This window comes from Narcine bancroftii, chromosome 2, assembly GCF_036971445.1.
Source record: "Narcine bancroftii isolate sNarBan1 chromosome 2, sNarBan1.hap1, whole genome shotgun sequence".
NCBI lineage: Eukaryota > Metazoa > Chordata > Chondrichthyes > Torpediniformes > Narcinidae > Narcine > Narcine bancroftii.
Genome location: NC_091470.1, coordinates 249,081,774 through 249,099,255, shown reverse-complemented (window position 1 = coordinate 249,099,255; position 17,482 = coordinate 249,081,774).

Below are 17,482 nucleotides of genomic sequence, written 5' to 3'. Positions count from 1 at the left end.
CAGACATTTACTTCCAATCTACCAAATTACACAATTACCTCAACTCGACTTCTTCACACCCATTCCCCTATAAGGATTCTATTCCTTTCTCTCAATTCGTCCATCTCTGTTGCATCTTCCTGCAAGATGAGGTCTTAATTCCAGATTCTCTTAGATGTCCTCCTTCTTCAAAAACATGGCTTCCCCTCTACCACCATCAACTCAGCCCTTAACTGTATCTTCTCCATTTCCTACACAGTTGCCCTGGGCTTGTCTGCCTCTAGATGCAACAACAGAATTCCCCTGGTCCTCCTCACATACCACCCCATCAGGCTCCGCATCCAACATATTAACCACCACAATTTCCATCACCTACAAAATGATCCCACACCTGGCACATCTTTCTCCCCACCCCCCAGCCCCACCTCCAACCCCCAACGTTCCTCCTTCTGTAGGGAACACTCCCTCGATGACTCTCATCCACTCCCATTAATCACCCCCTTGGCACTTTCCCCTGTGAAGCAACACTTCACTTGTGAATCTGTGGGAGTTATCTGCATCCAGTGCTCCTTTTATGGCCTTCTCTACTTTGGAGAGACTGGACACAGATTAGGAGATCACTTCACTGATAATTTTTCCTCTGTCCGTATCAATAACAGGGATCTCCCAGTGGCCATCCATTTCAATTCTGTGCCACACTCCCACATCACCATGTCTGTCCATGGCCACATGCACTTTCAAACCAGGGCCATCCACAAATTGGAGGAGCAACATCTAATATTCCATCTGGGCACTCTCCTACCAGATGGCATTAACGTTGACCTCTTCAGTTTTTGCTAGACCACTGTCTGTTCTTCCTCTCTTCCCTCTCCCTGACTCCTTTCCTCCAGCCCCTTCCCTCTCCATTCACAGAGCTTTCACCATTCCCCCTGTTTTCTCTTGTGCTCTTCCTCCCTCATTCACTTATTACCTCTTGCCTGTGGTCTGTGCTCCTCCCGTACCATTCAGGTGCCTGTCTACATTTTGCTCATACCTTGGTGAAGGGCTCAGGCCCAAACTGTTGGTTATGTAACCATCTTTGCTATATAACATATGCTGTGTGACCTGCTGTGTTTCTCCAGCATTTGTTTTCACCATAATCACTGTGTCTGCAGACTTTCGTGTTTCACTCTAAACAAACTAGTAATGTTCCCTGTTTTAAAGAACATGCATTTATGATATGGTTTTATGTATTTGCTTGAAATAATTTTTTGCGTTCACCAATGCAGAAAACTTAATAGCAGATTGAAGCCATATCAAAATGCCATCCATTTAGTTTACAAAGTAGATTATACTTTCATTTCTGAATTTGCCTAAATTTTACCCCAATACCCATCATCAACTTTAATTTGTTTGTGTTGTTGGCCACTTCACAATCTTTCCACCAAAAACTGCATTGTTTCCAAATTAGAGTACAGAAACGTCGCCAGCGGCTAGGAGAGACCATCGATGACTACCTGCTGGATCTGTTAACGCTTACCAAGAAGTACAGGTACGAAGCAGCTATAGGCCACATTCGTGAGGAAGAATAGAGCCAGGACACTGGTTGCAGGGGTCCGCTCGAGGTACGAGACAGCAACTGCTCGAGTCGGGAAAGAAGGATCTGGTTAGTCAAGTTGAGCTGGCCAAATCACTGGAACAGGCCAAGCTAGAGAACAACGACCTCGAAGCCAGCAACCTCTTCCAAGGAGTGGCTGCTCCCGCTACCCCAGCCCTAATTGCTGCCGCTTCCTATGCTAGGGAGTGCTTTTTCTGCAACAAGAGCCAACATCCCTGATTTTGTTGCCTGGCAAAAGACTCAGTATGTTGCAGCTGTGACAAGAAAGGGCAACGGGCAAAGGTTTGCTACGCAAGGGGATCCATTTCCAACCCTATGCTGTCTGCCCTGAATTCACCTGAACCTCCGGAGGGTGGCAGTGAGGAAATGGTGCAAAAAGGCGTGGCGGCCATTGTGCTGCGACCCAAATTCAAACAGCGCCATCATCGGAGGAAAGAGGAGTGTGGCCATCTTGTTGTGCCTCGAGGTCAAAACCATCTTACCCACCCAGGGCAACCCAGGATGGTGGGGGCCACTCGAGTGAAGAGCATGGAGTCTCGATAGACCTAGATCAGGACAGACCTCACCAGCTCAGCAACTCCGGAGTGACTGTGAAGTTAAATGGACATTCTACTAAATGCCTAATCAACATGGGCTCTACTGAAAGCTTCATAGACTTATGGTCTGTGCAAAAATAAAACCTGAAGACGTAACCTTCTAATTACCGCATATTTCTCACATTTCATTTGCAATCTACGCATGTGTCTTGGGTAAACTTATACCTCTCATTTTGTTTGTTTTAGATTGGTCACAGTGTTTGAACTACCGAAAGAAAATAGACAGACACACCGAGAGCAGTTCAGATTAATCTAACTTCTCATCCCAACTAATGGGTGGTCCCAACAAAGACAGGGTATTGGCCAACATGCCAAACCCATCGTCTTTGGAAGTCCATCCTGGAATCAAGAACTGCTCAGGGCTCACCTCTTTCTTTCGGCGAAACATCTTGAGACCAACCCTGCTTGCAGCGCCAATTGTCTTGGGTAAACTTGTACCTCTCACTTTGTTCATTTTAGATTGGTCACAGTGTTTGAACTACCGAAAGAAAATAGACACACACACCGAGAGCAGTTCAGATTAGTCCATCCTGGAATCAAGAACTGCTCAGGGCTCACCTCTTTCTTTCGGCGAAACATCTTGAGACGAACCCTGGTCGCAGCGCCAATTGTCTTGGGTAAACTTATACCTCTCATTTTGTTCATTTTAGATTCATCAAGTGCACCTCTGGGAGAGCAGGTTGTCACTCTATTTCGAGAAAGAAAATTTCCTGATAAAAAGCGGACGCTGACGGATGATTTTTGGTTGCTGGCCACAGCCTTACACCACTCCATTCAGCGTGAAGCAGAATCAGTTCAAAGAGAAGTAGAATCTCAACACAAGAGAAAGCAATTCCAAAGACAATTGGCGCTGTGAGCAGGGTTGGTCTCAAGATGTTTTGCCAAAAGAAAGAGGTGAGCCCTGAGCAGTTCTTGATTCCAGGATGGACTTCCAATGACGATGGGTTTGGCATGTTGGCCAATATCCTGTCTTTGTTGGGACCACCCATTAGTTGGGATGAGAAGTTAGATTAATCTGAACTGCTCTCGGTGTGTGTGTCTATTTTCTTTCGGTAGTTCAAACACTGTGACCAATCTAAAACGAACAAAGTGAGAGATACAAGTTTACCCAAGACAATTGGCGCTGCGAGCAGGGTTGGTCTCAAGATGTTTCACCGAAAGAAAGAGGTGAGCCCTGAGCAGTTCTTGATTCCAGGATGGACTTCCAAAGACGATGGGTTTGGCATGTTGGCCAATACCCTGTCTTTGTTGGGACCACCCATTAGTTGGGATGAGAAGTTAGATTAATCTGAACTGCTCTCGGTGTGTCTGACTATTTTCTTTCGGCAGTTCAAACACTGTGACCAATCTAAAATGAACAAAATGAGAGGTATAAGTTTACCCAAGACAGCATGATCAACAACATAGTACATCTGTTGTTTGAAGCAGCGGTGGGAATTCTGTAAATTTTGCCTGTATGTACTTGATGAATTATGTGCTCTGGTGTTGTTGGGTCTGGATTTCCTGTATCACCTTAAAAGCTTGACCTTGGAGTATTCTGCTCCCCTCCCCCTGTAATGGTTCAGAACAGAGGGCCCCTAAAATCAGAACCCACATGCAGCCTCTCCACATTGAATAAAGACCCTCCTCATCTCTTCCCGAATCTATCCTCAGACTGCAAGCCCATTGCTACCAAAAGCAGAAGGTACAGCACAACAGACCAAGATTTTATAAAGTCTGAGATACAACATTTGCTCAAAGAAGGTATCATCGAACCTAGCCACCAGCCCATGGAGAGCGCAAGTGGTAGTGGTAAAAGGGGAAAACAAGTCCAGGCTAGTAATTGCCATAGACAAACTATTAAATTGGTACACACTCCTGGAAGCATAACCCCTCCCTCGAATTTCAGACATGGTGAATAATATTGCACAGTATCGGGTCTATTAGATCATCGACCTGAAAACTGTTTATCACCAGCTGCCAATCCATTCCAAGGACCATCTATGTAAAGCATTTGAGACTAACAGTAGTTGCCTATCATTTCCAGAGGGTCCCTTTTGATATTTCTAATGGGGTTTCCATCTTCCAGAGACAGATGGACAGAATGGTGGATGAATATGAGTTGAAGGCTACCTTCCCCTACATCGATAATGTCACCATCTGTGGCCACACCTTGGAAGACCATGATGCCAACACGCAGTGAAAGCCCTAAACCTCGCTTATAACTCTGACAAGTGAGTGTTCAGGACTAAACGTCTGCCTATCCTTTGCTACATGCTGGAGAATGGCACCATTGGCCCCGATCCCAATAGGATGCACCCCATGTTAGAGCTCCCCATCTCCAGGACCATAAAGGCTTTAAGGAGATGCCTGGGGTTTTTCCTCATATTACACTCAGTGGATCCCTCAATACACTGATAAGGTTCACCCTCTCTTAATAGCCACACATTTCCCCCTCTTGGCTTTTAACTACCTCCGGAACCACATTGTGAAAGCTGCCATGCATACGGTGGTTGAGAATATGCCTTTCCAAGTGGAAAGTGATGCTTCAGATGTGGCCCTGGCCACAACCCTCAACTAGGCAGGCAGGGTGGTTGCACTCCCACCCCCCGGACATTGCAAGGCCATGAGCTCTGGAAACCATCAGTGGAAAAGGAGGCTCAAGCCATTGTAGAAGCCAGTTTCCCTTTCACTATTCCATGTCCAGACATGTCCACTTCATCAGTCATGAAGGCCCTAGACTCCATTTTCGCCCTGTTCTGGTATCCCAGCTATATTCATAGCAACTGGGGCTCATCCTTTATGAGTGACGAGCTACATCAGTACCTGCTGGTGAGGGGAATTGCATCCAGCAGGACTACTAGCTACAACCACCGGGGAAATGGGCAGGTTGAAAAAGAGAATGCCATGGTCTGGAAAGCTGTCAAACTGGCACTGAAGTCAAAAAGCCTTCCAGACTCATGCTGGCAGGGTGTCCTCCCCATGGTGCTCCATTCCATCCAGTCGCTATTATGTACCGCAACCAACATTACTCCTCATGAGCTCCTATTCGCTTTTGAAAGGTCAGTGTGAGAAACAGAAGTACCTTCACAGATTTGACACAAGACAAAAATTGAGAATAAAGAACATTTATTGTACAACAATGCAAAGTTGGGTGCTTCCCCTTACCCTGGGAATACACACACATACTGGGGCTCACCCAACTTTTATACAGTTCATTTCAGTGTAGAGGTACCCTCCCCCCCTAACATTCTTCTGCCTCCTGGATTGGTTTGGCATTTGGTAATTCTGTCTGCCTACGTGCAGTTTCTGTAAACTTGAAAGACCATGGGGTATCCTGTCTGGGTCCCATCATGTCCCTTATTCATGAATCTGCCTTTGTCCTTATTCACACATCTCAACCCTCAGGACTTAATTCTATATGCAGAACTTGCTAATTCTGTCTATCACTATAATACCCTTATTCTATTATACTTGCGTAAACCTTCCTCACACTCTTCTCGGAATTCATCCCTACTCAGCACTTACTTAACTTCCTCTAGTCTAGTCTAGTATTCCTTATTTCATTCATACTAGCTTTACTTCCTATATTCAATTATCTCTCACAGTCGGCATTGGGAACTACACTCCCAATCTGGCTCACCACTCCTGGTCCAGTCCTTCTCAGGAAGCATGTGAGGAGAAGACTGACCCACTGGTGGAAAGGGTGAAACTGTTCCACGCCAATCTCACGTACACCTACGTGGAGTACCTAGATGGCAGGGAGGACACTGTCTCCATCCAGATCCCCCCAGAACAGAGGGTCCGTTGCATCTGGTGCCCTGCGAGCCATGGAGCTCATTCTCACCACCCCCAGTCAGGGCCTCAGGGGATCCAGTTCAGGAGGAAAGAACACTCCCCTTCCACCTTCAAGCTGGAGACCCAGCCCACCTCTCCTCCCTCAGAAGGAGACCCAAGGAGTCCAAGGCCCCTCTAGTGCTAAGGCGCTCCACCAGGATCTCCAGACCACTTAAATCTGTATATTTTTTTAAACCGTTAGTTTCTGAACCCATGTTCTCTGTCTTCATTCACAGACCCTAGCTGTACAGAAAGGAGTGAATCCAGTGAACTTAGATTCACTGGTAGTGTGTTGTGCTGATGGTTGCTCCTGCCTCCCAGCTCTGCCCTCATCTGCTCAAATATAACCCTGGTTCCTGCCTAATCCCAGAACACTTCTGAAGATTTCTATGAGCTTAGTTATAAGCTAATAAAAGCATTTGTTCTCCCTCCAGTCATGAGGGATTTTATTCATATGTGCAAATCCTGGTTACCCTCTGAACCCAGCAGGCCATTGGGGCTGCCATCTTGGATGCCACCATCTTCCCAAATCACCAGCGCTGTGTGCAGGCCCTGGGGGAATGTCATCTTGGAAAACAAATGCCTGAACTCTCCACCGTATCTACGGAGCCAAACAGCGACTCAATACTGGCCTCCATCATGCTAGACAAGAGGAGCCCTCATCAACTCACCAGATCGATGATGGACATCAGGGTAAATGGTCATGTGACAAGCTGCCTGTTTAACAGTGGGAGCTTGGAGAGCTTTATCTAAACTGACACGGTGCAGCGCTGCTCCCTTGTGGCTAGTAAACCACAAAATCTCTTTCCTCAATGCCCCAAATGTCAGGTGTCTGCGGCTATTGCATAATGACTCTGACTGTACAGGGCACAGACTACAAAGACTTTGGACTCCTCGTGAAGCTACAGCCTTGTGCTGCTGGGCCTGGGCTTTAAATGCCACCTTAAGAGTGTTACGATGGAGCACATTGGATGCCATTCCCCCATAGCAGCAATTTTTAAACCACCCACTGCACTCCACCCACAGCCTTTCAACTCAGGATCACCCCTCCATCGCTGTTTGCTAACTTCACCCCGATTGTAAACCAATTGCCAACAAAGGTAGGCTGTTGGGTGCGGGGGACAGGGCCTTTATTTGGATGGAGGTGCGGTGGCTACTGAATGAGGGGATCATTGAAGGTAGTACCATACCCAGGAGAGTCCAAGTGGTGGTGGTAAAGAATGGGGGAGAAACACAGAATCATCAGCAACTACAGCCAGACCATTAAAAGCTATACGTAGCTGGGAATATACCCTCTTCTTGCATTTCTGACATGGTAAATCAAATCACTGAATATCGGGTATTCTCCAGTATTGATTTAAAGTCAGCTTATCTCCAGCTCCCTATTCACGTGGAGGATCGCCAACATGTGGCAGATGTCCACCTCCACCGTTTCTGGAGTGTTCCCTTTGGAGTCACCAATGCGGTCTTGGTCTTCCAGCAAGAGACCCGTAGGAGCTGCAGGCCACATTCCTGTATCTGGTCATCACCATTTGTGGCCATGACCCGCAGGATCATGATGCCAATCTCCAAAAATTTCTCCAAACCTCCAAACTCCTTAACCTCATGTACAAAAAGTATAAATGTATACTTTGCACAGCCCACCTTGCAATTCTTGGATGCTTTGTAGAGAACCAAGTCATTGGCCTGGATCCTGACCACATTACCCTCTTTTGGAACTCTCCTTCCGGACAGCCTCAAGGCTCTGAAAAGGTGCCTGGGCTTCTTCTCCTAGTATGCCCAGTGCATCCCCAATTATGCAGGCGAGGCTCAGCCCCTCATCAAATCCACCTTGTTTTCCCTGATGTCAGAGGCCCATGTAATCTTCACCACATCAAGGTGGACCTTGCCGAGGCCATGATGCATGCAATGGATGAATACACCCCGTTCCAGGTGGAGAATGATGTGTCGGACTTCACCCTGGCCGCCACCCTTAACCAGATGGGTAGACCTGTAGCCTTTGTTTCCTGCACCCTCCAGGACCCTGAAATCTGACACTCTTTGGTGAAGACAGAGGCCTGGGCCACTGCTGAAGCAGTACCTTGCCGTGAAACAATTTGCCTTGGTGACTGGCCAATATGCATTTGCTTTCATGTTCAACAATCAGCCGCGAAATAAAATAAAAAATTACAAGATATTGAGGTGGAAAAAAAATCAAACTTTCCACCTACAATTATGATATCTTGTACTAGTCCTGGAAACTCAATGAACCACCAGATGCCTTACCCTGCAGATCATGTGCCAGTGCACAAATAGAATGGTTACAGGTCCTCCACAATGACCTCCAACAGGGTCACCAGATTCTCCCACTTTATCAAAGCCCCAAATTTACCTTACTCCATTGAGAAGATCAGGACCATGTCCAGAAATTGCCAGGTCTGAGCGGAGTGCAAACCACACTTCTATCGACCAACCAGAGTGCATCTGATAAAGGCCACCCGCCCCTTTGAATGCCTAAATATCGATTTCAATGGGCCCCTCCCTTCCTCTGACTGCAGTGTGTACTTCCTCAACATCATTGACAAGTACTCACGTTTCTCATTCACCATCCCTTGCCCTGACATGACAACTGCCAGTCCTCGGGGCCCTGCACAATCTCTTCAACCTGTTTGGGTACCCCTGCCATATTCACAGTGACCGGGGGTCCTCTTTTATGGGTGATGAGCTGCGTCAGTACCTGCTGGCCAAAGTCATTGCCATGAGCAGGACCATAGCTACAACCCCTGAGGGAACAGACAGGTAGAAAGGGAGAAGCCATCCTCCTAGCCCTGAGATCTAGAGGCCTTCCAATCTCCCACTGGCAAGATGTCATCCCTAATGGGCTCCAATCAATCAGATCACTCCTTTGTACTGCCACCAATACCACTCCACATGAAAGGATGTTTTCCTTCCACAGGAAATCCGCTTCAGAAACCACACTGCCTCCCTGGTTGACATCTCCAGGGCCGGTCCTACTTTGGAAGCAGTGAGGAGCCATAAATCTGACCTATTGCCCTGGTGGGCATGAGGACACTCTCTGTTTGGGACCTGAATACCTCAGGAGTCCCCGAGACCATTGCTGACCACCCTGCAGCCCCTTTCATCTACCATTATCCACGACACACCAACGTCACAACATGGCACCTCTGTGCCAGTATCAAATCCGGTGCCATGCACACACCAAGCCAAAGTCGGCGGCAACAAACAGGTGTCCTAGACCAGCCAAGATTCAACACCTGTACCGCAGTCAGCACTACCACAGTCACAGCAGCAGAACAGACCCACCCAAAAGACTTCATTTGAGATAACTTTTAATTCACTTCATCCCACTGGACTCTAAAAAATGAGTGAATGTGTTAAATCATTGTATTTATGTTGGATGTGTTGTATATAGGTTCGGATGTGTTAGCACACACCCTTTGCTGATTGCACCTGAGGCTCCTGAATAAAGGGACTATGTCACAGCCCCTCCTCAGTCCAAGACAGTCAACCAGCATAGACAGAAATCAATTCTGTTGTGAATAAAAGCCCATCAGTTTCTCCACAACTTCTAGTCTTTGAAGTTATTGATGGTGCATCAAGTACATTGGTGTGGAAACGGATGATCAGCAAGTGGTGACCAGGTAATCAAAATAAAGTAAGTAAATGATAGGTATGACAAAGGTCTTTGTGTTGAAACAATGCTTTTGTGACATACATGCTCCCAGATGAGAGGAGTGCAAATGGAATTTAACACAGCTAAGTGTGAGGTGTTGGATTTTGGAAGGACAAACCAAGAAAGGACATACATGGTAAGTGATAGGGAACGGAGGAGTGCAGTAGAACAGAGGGATCTGGGAATACAGATATTTAATTCTCTGAAGGTAGCATCACTGGTGGATAGGATTGTGAAGAGAGCTTTTGGCTTTCATAAATGAAAGTATTGAGTGTAGAAGTTTGGATGATAAAGTACAAGACATTAATGGGGCCAAATTTGGAGTATCATGTGCAGTCTTGATCATTTAACGACAGGAAAGATATCAATAAGATTGAAAGAGTGCAGAGAAGACCTACTAGGATTTTGCCCAGACTGCAGGAACCAAGTCACAGTGAAAGGTTAAACAGGTTAGAACATTATTTCCTGGAGTGTAGAAGAATGAGGGGAGATTTGATAGAGGTATTTAAAATTATGAGGGGGATAGACAGTAAATGTTGATAGGCTTTTTCCATCGAGGATAGGTGAGATTCAAACCAGAGGACATGGTTTAAGGATGGAAGGGGAAAGTTGAGGGAAAATACGAGTGGGAACTTCTTCACACAGAGAGTGGAACGAGCTGCCAGCCAAAGTGGTGAAAGTGGGCTCAATTTTAACATCTAAAGAAGAATTTGGACAGGTAAATGAATGGGAGAGGGATGTTGGGCAATGGACTGAGTGGACATCAATGGGACTAGGCACAAAAATAGTTCAGCACGGACAGAAGGTTCTAGTATATCACAGCTTGATTTGGAAATTTTTCTATATTTTTATTAGTGTCATCAAATAAATGTTACATAGGTACATAAGAAAATAATATTAACATATATGATAATAAAAATGGTTTTGAAACTTATTACATTAAAAAATAGTAAAAAATAAACTATACTAATTATCAATCCCCTCCCTTCGGAGGGTACTGGTTAAACAAATAGTCCACTACTAATTTTAAAAAGTAAACAATGGGGTAAAAAAAAAACAGAAACTAATTAATCTTACAAATTTTGAAAGTAATTAAGAAATGAACCCCATAAATAAATAAAATTATGATTCATTTCAGTGGTGGAACATCTAATTTTTTTCCCCCAAAGTCAAACATGCCATCATATCAGACAGCCATTGAGTATGAGTGGGAGGAATAGCATCTTAACATCTCATTAATATGTTTTGGTAATTCAAGGGCCCAGAAATGCAAAAGGCTGCAGACATAGCCAAGTCCATCCATTGCAGACATTTATCTGATGTGCTGCCTTAATCATAAAGGGCCGACACCTCCCTGGTAACAACCTCTTTGCACTGCTACATTCAGGCAAAAGGTTTCATAGATCTGAAAACCTGAAACTTTTGGTTTAAGAACAGTTTCTTTCCAACAGCTATCAGAGACTGGAACCTCCCCTTGTTACACTCATTATAGACTACTCCAACAACATAAAAGGCAAGTCAATTTTTTACACTAGAATTATTGTGCAGAGAGTTAAACAAGAAAGTCTGCAGATGCTGTGGTCGAATCTGCAATGCACAAATATGCTGGAGAAACTCAGCAGGTCACGCAGAAGTAGTAAAGTGTAACCAAAGTCAGGTATAATTGACAGGCAGACACTTAAATAAAAAGATAGGGAAAGGGGGAGGAGAGGAAGGAGGATGTGGAAGGAGTGGAGCATTGATCTCCAGATAATTTCCATCTTCTCTATAAATATTGTCTCCCAACAGAATATTTTTAACTTTGCTTTTGTTTTAGATTTCCAGCCTCTGCAATGTTTAGCTTTATTATATTTATGGTTGGAATGCAGACTGTTCCTTCCCAGGACCTGGAAATTTGAACTTGAACTTAGATGCCCCTGTTAATTTATTTTTCAACCAATGAGCCACGAGATGGTGGCAACTTGATAACCTCTTTCAATGCAAAGCTGAGATTACAGCATGTGGCTCTGGGTCTGGACAACGTACACCTAGAACATACAACATGTGCCTCTGGAGCATTTGTGAATCAGATTTTGTTTTAGAGCCATCTGTTAAACTCACTACATTCACTACATTCAAACCCTGAATGATCAAATCATTAGGTCAGATTTATTCAAATTTCTTGGATCAGGAACACTATTCTATTAAAACCTCTGTTGATGAACCGTATGTTTCAAAGTGTCCTTAAAAGGGAAATCATCAAATTGCCACCCATTCCCAAAAGAGATCTGTTGCACATACTTTGTTCCAATGACTTTCTATCACGGTGACTGCCAAGACAAAATATTCATTGGTATCTGAAAAGGAAATCTTTATGTTTCTATGTGTCAAGTTGCCCTGGGAGCAGTTTCTGCTTGTGTCTTGGATTTGGTGAATACACACTAATGTTTATCATGTTCCTTTGCAACAAAACAACTTAATTTTAAGATGAATAGTTTTTGCATTAAAACTTAATGCATTGCCATTTCAACTAATTTAAACCATTACTTTTTTAAAACCGGAATTTGACATAAATTTCTTTATCATAATTTTCTACTTTTGCCGAAGAAAAATGCCTGATAGATTATTTTACTATCTTTTTAACGCAGCTAAAAACAGACAGCTAGTTTTCAGACTAGTTTGTTTACAGAGATTATTTGGTATCTCTTACCCAGCACGATGCACTGTAGAATGTTTTGACAACAAAAATGAATATTCAGAAGAGAATTTTTATGAAGAGGTAACAAAGAAGGCAAAGCTGTTAAGGTTATTTATATGGATTTTAATTAAGAGGCATAGTTGGGGTGGCCCTGTTAGTGAAGGGGGTTAGTGCAATGCTGTTACAGTGCCAGCGGCCAGGGTTCGAATCCTGCGCTGTAAGGAGTTTGTACATTCTCCCCATGTCTGCATGGGTTTCCTCCACCTTCAGAATGTAGGTAAATTGGGTGTAATTGTGATTCACGGGCATGTGGGCCTGTTTCTTTGCTGTATATCTATTTTTTTTTTCTAAAAAAGCATTTGATAAGGGGCCACATGGTAGGTTAATCTGGAAAGGGCACATGGGTAGGAAGCCAACTAGCCAACTGGATTTTTTTTTAAATTGGCTTAGTGATAGGAGTCACCAATTGTTGTAGACAGCAGACTTTTGGACTAGACCATACCCTGGGGTTCTGAAGAGGACCCTTGCTTTCTGTAATGTATACAAATCATCTTGTCACAAACATCCTTGTCCAAATAAGCAGGTTTCCTGATTACATAATATGTGCTTAGTGGACAGTGAAGAAGGTTACCTGGGTTGGTAACTGGACCTTGATCAGATGGGAGTTGGGCTAAGGAATGGCAGATGCAGTTCAACTCTGAGCAGCATGAGGTGCTGCATTTTGGTAAATCTAATCAGAGCAGGACTTGCTCTGTTAACAGCAGTGCCCTGAAGAGTGTTATGGAGCTGAACATAGGGCTACTACAAAGCTCTTTAAAGATGGTTGCATAGGAGGCAGAACAATGAAAAGAGCATTTGGGCATTGAAGAGTTGGGACCAGTTGGTGAGGCCACATTTGGAATATTGTATGCAGGTGTGGTCACCCAGATACAAGAAGGATATTGTAAAGTTAGAAAGAGTGCAGAAGAGGTTTACAAAGTTACTTGCCAGGATGAGACAAGTTATTGTGAGAGATGGAAAAACTCAGCCTGTTTCCCTCAAAGGTTGAAAGAGGATCTTATTGAGGCCAATAAGATCATGAGTGGGAGAGAGACAGTTCGTTTCCTAGAGCAAGAGAATCAAAGACGAGAGGACATAAGTACAAGGTGAGCGGGAGGGGATTTAGAAGGGATGCGAGCAGATGATTTTCACTCAGAAGATGATGAGCACATGGAACAAGCTATCAGACATAGTCATAGCTTCCTTTAAGAAACACTTCGATAAGAACATGGATTGAATGGGAATTGGCCTAATATGAGCAAGTGGGACAATGAATGGTATAGACAAACTGGGCCTAAGGGCCAGTTTCTGTGTTTTTCAACTGTCTCATTATGGCACTGCCGGCAAGACTGACTATAGCTTTGACTCCGGCACTGTAAAATGCAGCATTTTCAAGCTTTAGAGACCAAGTTGTGTGTATTTTTTTTGGCCTCATTGCACACCCACAAAAAAATAAACACTGAAGCAACCAACTTGCTGAGTTACTGAGAGACACAAGAGACTAATTATCCATTCAGTTGCTTACCTTTCCTCACTTCCTCCGGGTAACAAAGCCTGGCAGCTGTCTTAAGCAGTGTAAATTTTTACTTCTTGATCAATCTCAAAGAACAGAAATAAAATGATTTGAGGATGTGACCAGGGATGGAAAGTTTTAGCCATGAGAAACGTTTGTACAAGTGAAGGTCATTGCCTTGAGAACAAAAGGATGAGGACAGATATAATTGAGGTATTTAATGTTATATTATGAGCTCTTGATAGACTAAATAGGAAAGAGTTTCCTGAACAGAAATGTGAAAAGCAGGAATTAATTCAGAGTTATAGTTGGAAATAATGAAGGAAATATTTTAAATTTTAAACAAAATCAAATTGGTAGCTCCCTGGTATATTATTTCATAGCAACCATTCACTGTCCTTTCATTTTTATAGATACAGTATGGTAACAGGCCCTTCTGGCCATGAGCTTGCACCACCCAGTTACACCCACATGATCAATTAACCCAGCGCTTTGGAATGTGGGAGGAAATTGAAGCAACTGGAGGAAACCGATGCAGACACGGGGAGAATGTACAAAGACGCTTCAAACATGGCATGCTGGTGCTGTAATAGTGTAGCGCGAACCACTGCACTACCTTGCTGCCTTCTCACAGCATTTACCCAAGCAACCACAGGAGATGCATCTAGGTAACACACAAGAGATAACAGATGCTGGAATCTGGAGCAACAAAAAAAAATCTGCTGGAGGAACTCGGGTGACTGAGTACCTTTGATGAAGGGTTCCAACCTGAAATGGTGACCATTCTATTTCTTCTGCTGACGCTGCTCGAGTGGCTGAGTTCCTCCAGCAGATGCAACACTTTTGACCTCTTCCCCTATGCAATTTGGAAAGTCACATGATCTCTTCAGAAAAAATGCTATTGGAAGTCACCTCACCTTCCAATCAAGGTTGAGTCCACCCACAGGTTGGGACACCTTGCGATTGTCTCCCTCGAGTACCTTGCCCCATTTGGGCATTCCTGAGCCAATCCCTCCAACCAGTTGCAAGTGTAAAGCCCACCACATGGAGCAGCTCTTTCTCTTTTCTCTTGGAAATGAACCCAGATCCACTCCAGGTTGCCAGCTGTGCACGACACTGAAGAATCGATTGAAAGGTGTGTGCCATTAGAGTGGGGGGCTCTACCCGAGAAGGGCTGTTGTGCCTTATTATCAGTGTAATTGCATTCTGTAGTGAATCAGGGTGCCGTGCCTGCTGGTGAGTGAGGGGCAGCAGATAAAGCTTTTGCATTTAGCTGTTAGAACCACAATTAATAGTGATCTGTCGGGAGTAACAAGTATCAGTTGTTTAGCTACATTCAATGGACATGGTATGTAATTTCTTTGTGAGTGTGATAATTGTTGCAACTTCCCCCTCCCCAAGTTTAAATAAAGATCCTGGTTTGTGTTTAAACTGTGTTCAGATTTGTCACTTCTTGATCCCTCCGAACTGGTTCTCAACATCACACATTTTCACCATCCAGTGACTTAAACAGTCCTTCCAGTTGAAGCACTGTTGCATCCAATGTTATCTCTACATTGGAGAAACCAAATTTCAGGGCACCTCATTCAGAACCACAGGGCCACAGTGAGATTCCAGCTCTTGTCACTTTGTGTCTAGCACTTTCTCACTGACTCCTTGTTGTTGACCTATATTGCTGTAACAATGCCCAAGATAAGCTTGAGGAGCAGCATCTCATTTCATTTTGAATTATATTGAGTGTTGCCACATGCAATAATATAAAGTTAGAATCTTATTTTGTGTGCTATCCAGGCAAGTCAATGCATAATTAAGTACAGAGTCTAGTGCAATAATAAAACAAAGGGCAAAGAATAGTGTTACAGCAAGTAAAAGGTGCAGGATATTGGACAAAGTGCAGGTAATAGACAGAAGAACAATTCAACAGTGCAAGGGCATTTTTTAAACTAACAAGAGGTCCATTTAAGAGTCTGATGACAGCAGGAATTAAACTGACCTTCAATCTGTTGGTTTGTGTTTTCAAACTCATGTATGTACCTTATGCCAAGTAGAAAGCAGGCTAAAAGAGTGTGGCCAGGGTGGGAGGAGTCTATTAATATATTGTCAGCTTTCCCAAGAAAGTGGAAGGTATTGATGCAAGAAAAAGGAGGAGAAAGGCTCACACCCCAATGCACTGCTCTAAAAAATGAGATATTTGGAACATGGCATCCAACCACAGAACTATGTGCTCAAAAATGGATGGAAACTATCACATGGCACCACCTGAAACAAACAAGGATAATTCTCACTGGCACCTGAGGAAGCACCCTCGAATAATATCAGCAAAACCCATCATCATTTGCTGATTGTGGGACACTGCTGTGTGCCAATTGCCTGCCATTTTTCATACGTTACAACAGTGGCTACACTTCAAATGTATTCCATTAGTTTAAAATGCTTTTGAGATGGCCCAGGATCAAAGAGATGCAAATCTTTCTCATTGAGTCAGAGTCTGGAAACAGCCCTTCAGGCCACTGAGTCTGTGCCAATCATGAACCCACTCTTAACCTATTTTATTTTCTGACATTCCATTAAAACACTTTAGATGGCTTTTCTGTTCTGATAATTATTTACTGGTGGTAAGAGTGTTAGCAGGTTACACAGGCACAAAAAGAGAGGAGAGAAATCATGATTCTTTGCACATAGTTCGTTGGCAGATAAAGTGCTTTGCCAAAAGGAATATCTACAGCAGGGTTCATTGTAAGTAAATGGTAGTCAGGTAACACTTAAAAGAAGATTCAAGTATACTAAGAGAAAATAGGGCAATGACATTTATTAGGCTTGCTTAATAAGGACACGGTGGCTTTATTTTACTTAGTTTCCATGGTGTTCCATCTAATGAGTCATGTTGTGGGGATAAGTGTTACGACTAAAAGATGTATAATGACGCAGCTTAACTGTCAAAGCCGACAGTTATTTACATGTACCCTTTCCAGACAAACCATAAATCCAATGCAATCAGTCTTATTTAGGACTGAATACTCCACCGTGGGGAGGAAAAAACAATCCACAAAATCATGGCAGCCATAAACCACCATAAAAGTAGTTAATTATAAGGTATAGTTAAGGTAAAGGTTCCATTATTGTCATGTAATACTACATTTTAGAATGTAACATACATGATATTCTTTAACTTTGTATAATGTAAGGAGGACAGAATCGCCACTTTGTCAAGCATCCCTCACAGAAAGGAGGCCGCAGTGAGGAGCGAACTCACGACCCCAGGATTACAAGACCAGTGCTCTAACCACTCAACTACAGAGGCATCATCCACCCTCTGTTACTGAGGCCAAATATGACACACAGTTATTGCATGAAAAGGGTATTGTTCTATTCCAAAACCTGCCTCCAAAACAATGTTCTCAGCTGAAACTTTCTTTAGCAGTTATATTGACGGTTATAAGGACAATGAGCAAGGAGCACGAAGGAGTTTTTTTTTTCCCACTATCAGAATAGTTAATATAGCATGGGGGAAATCAGACAATGAGAAACAGGACCAGAGTGTGGTATGTGACCCACACGCTAGATCTACCATTCAGTAAGATTGTGACTGATG